This window comes from Pygoscelis adeliae, unplaced genomic scaffold (genome assembly GCF_000699105.1).
Source record: "Pygoscelis adeliae isolate BGI_AS28 unplaced genomic scaffold, ASM69910v1 Scaffold86, whole genome shotgun sequence".
NCBI classification, from domain to species: Eukaryota; Metazoa; Chordata; class Aves; order Sphenisciformes; family Spheniscidae; genus Pygoscelis; species Pygoscelis adeliae.
In genome coordinates this window covers 2,739,861-2,743,507 of record NW_008824930.1, presented here as the reverse complement: position 1 = coordinate 2,743,507, position 3,647 = coordinate 2,739,861, and positions in this window count along the sequence as shown.

The following is a 3,647-nucleotide window of genomic DNA, read 5'->3' as shown; positions in this document are numbered from 1 at the left end:
TGCAGTAACATTCAGTCATAGTTTGACAACATTTTCAAATGACAACCTTATTGTTTTAATTATTGTTGTATAACGAGCTGGAAATACACATCAGACGCTGTTCCAACTTAAAAGTTATGTCTGCAAGAGGCAGCTGTTGCAGGGAGAGGAATAACTCAAGATAGAAGCAGAGCATGACCATGGAGATGTCCTTCCACTTTGTCAGATAACAGACAGGAAAAGACAGTCATCATTCGCTCTCTCCCAGCTCAAGGCCATTCAGAGACCAGAATTATTGGCCATCCTGCAGGCTTGGAAACCCAGTTCACCTGTCCTCTTATGGAACGACTGGCTCACAAATTTTGTTATCCACTAGTTTGAATTCCTTATACAATGAGTGCTTCCCAATTGCTAGACTATAAGAAAAAAAAAAAACCCTAGGTAGAAGTATAAGGCTTGGAAGAGAGCCAGTAGCTCAGAAAAAGCAGGGGTGACAGCTAAATAGCCAACTGGGGATGGAAAGACCAAGCACAGTGATTTAAAAAAAAACAACACCAAGCCACGTTTTCGTTAGCAGATAATGAGCAGTAGCCTCATCAAGGAAATAGGGGCATCTTTCTGAAGCAAGGCAATACCACAGCAGGGTCCTCTCAAGATTACCATCGAGTAGTTGTGGTGAGGGGCCTGCTTTAAGTTCAGGAAAGGACTGGGACTCTAACACAAGTGAAAGCTCATGTGCTGATCCGCACATTGGTTTTCTGACTGCGGGAGTAAAGCTAACGTGCACTGCCCTGATACGATCTGCTACTGGGGACACCTTCAGACTTTGACACTGTTGCTTAAGCAGCAATTACAGACACATTTTGCTACCAGGCACAAGGGAGTTTTCTCATATGTTTCATCATTTATACTGTAATGCACCGCAGAGGAACACGTTACAGCACTGTACGTGATCCGTACGGACTTCCAGCTCCAGTGAGATGCCTCCATCCAAGATACTCCTGGACCAGATCATTTTTCTAACGAAAGCAGAGAGATTATGTCTAATTATTTCCTGCTGTCCTCTCTGTGTCTTTTTTATTCCATTAAACAAACAGACAGTGTTTGGTATATGAGTAAGAAATGTAATGTAACAGAAAATATGCTAGAAAGGAAATTATTACTAATCACTGCTTTTTGCCCAAGACAGCTAAAATGACCTATTTCCGCAGCTCATCAGCTGAGCAAACTACTGACTTCAAGATGTGAGAAACTATCCTTGTTCTTTGGTTCCAAAGACAATTTTGTTTCTGTAATGAATTTGAAGAGCAAATATGACCTGGGCTGAGAGAGAAGCACACAAGAACTACATTCATCCCATAAACAGAAGATGTGAATGGGAAGCAGACAGACAAACCTAAAACATAGCTTAACAGTTTATTAAATAAGTTTTATGATTTTAATATACGGGACTCAAGACAGCATCAGTTTGGTTAATATTTTCCCAGGACATTCCAGGACATGTTATGAAGTAAAATGTAAACTACTCTTAAAATAAAACTGCACTATTGCTTTGGGCAGCAGGAAGATAAAAAGTTAATCAGAGCTCTCAAGCGACCGATCAGGTGGAAATTAATTACAGATGTAAGGAGCCTGATTCATTATCTACCAGAGTTAAAAAGTATCGACTACCTTATGAACGCATAACAAACCCCCAAAAGGAAATGCTTCTCTTATACTCCATTAAAATACTCAGGTGTCTCAGTGCTTCCGGGACTGAACATAACTTGTGACAAAGTAATAAATCACTATGTATGTTTTATAGTTAGCACCGTGAGCCACATGCTCAGTGTCCAAATGTTTTGAATCAGGAAGCTTTAATTTTGTGGTGGCTTGGTTTTGCCAGGAATGAGAGGAAGTAGTCCTCAAACATCAGCTCACCTGAAAATTTCAAATGGCAAGTTAAAATCATGTATTTACAAGTGGCTTCGGGGCTTCCCTTTTACTTTTCTCTGACTCAAGAACAGGACTAAAGGTTTCTTCCCCCTAAAAAAAATAATCCTTCTAAATTGAAACAAAATAGGGACACTTTACTGAGAAAATATGTAAAAACACGGAGCTGTAAACAATATTCTTCCATAATTTCGGCTGTAAGTTGTTCTCAGACCCATGGCAAGGAGGAATGACCTCACTGCCAATAAAATATAGTCCTATCAGGAAGAAATTAGTTACTGGCAATACAGTTATCTAAAACCAAATACAGTCTCAGGAAGACAGAATTTAATATTGAATTAACGCTTTGAAATATATCCAGCCTTGTCTTCAAAAGCCATGAGACCTGTTTCAAAGAAAGGGACCTACTATGCAGATCTGCAACTTACACATAAGCACACACACAGGCTGTGTCTAAATTGGCGGGTGATCCAGCTCAATGCAGGTGAACAAGCAAAACAAGGCAGCTGGCGTAAAGCCCCTGCACCTACATGAGTGTTTCTACTTCAGTCCAGCTTTAGTCTGGCTGGTTGGAGACCGAATGTTCCCCATCGTGGACGCGGTTTGAAGCTGTCCGATGGACCAACCACTGGCCCATCTGGAGATGATTAGATCTTCCTTAGGATGATGAAGATTTGGCGCTGCTAATTCAAAGACATTTTTAGGCAATCACAAACAACTCCTGCTCCCCTCTTCTCAGTTTATTGTCCTTTCCTGCTTTGCACTGCTCCGCTCCATCACCCCCAGGACACCATGCCCGTGACATTTTAAGTGGTCTACAGGACGAAGGCAAGTTTGCATGCTCGTAAGCATCTGAGTTTGCTCCTGTGTGCCCACAAGTATGGCTGTACCAGCTTAAAGGCTGCTAGGCGAGACTAACTCCAGCTGTAGGAGGGAGAAAACCTCCAGCCACAGCTGCGGCTGACTTTGCCAAGTCACCCCGGGAACCAGGGGCTCTCCCACTCCAACCCCACCCCACAGCCTCTCATCTGCCTGTCAAGGATTTTCAGAGCTCACCTCCTGTTGACTCTCCAAAATATGTGGAATGGCTCTTGGCTACAGGAACATTTTAGTACGGGAGACTTTGGGTGAGGAAGGCTGTCCACCACTCCTCTGCCGGCCACTGCTCCTCTGAGGATCAGAGACAGACACCCGATTCCTCACAGGGCTTCCACCTTCCTGAAATATTTGCCAACCCTGCTTGAAGGAGGCAAGGTGAAGGTGACACGACAAACCTAAATGCCCCAGAGAAACCCAATTACAGCAAAACCCCGACCCCCCCTGCAAGTTTGAAAATGTTGAGTAGCTTCCACAACGCGTTCAGAAGGGGTTTGCTTTCTTCTTTGTTCCCTTCTTTCCCCCACCCCTCACGCTGACAGAGCCTCGCGGTTTGTCAAGGCCGTGGGTCAGAAAGCAGCCTGTGCTCCCAGCTGGGGAGGACCCTCCTGCAAGCAGCCTTGGGGCCACGAACACATTCCCTTGTCCAGGACTCGGGCAGAGACTTTGAAAAACGAAGTGGTTGCATTGGCAAACGTTCGCCATTTATTTGTTTTGGGTGTTTGACCAGAAGAAAAGCCGTGGGTCAGGCATCTTGGTTAATGCCTCGTTAAGGACCCCCACCTTCCCTGTAGCGCCACAAGTGCCCCTGCACGAGGCCCGAAGCCCACCGCCAGGAAAGGCCTTCCTCTGCCCCGGCT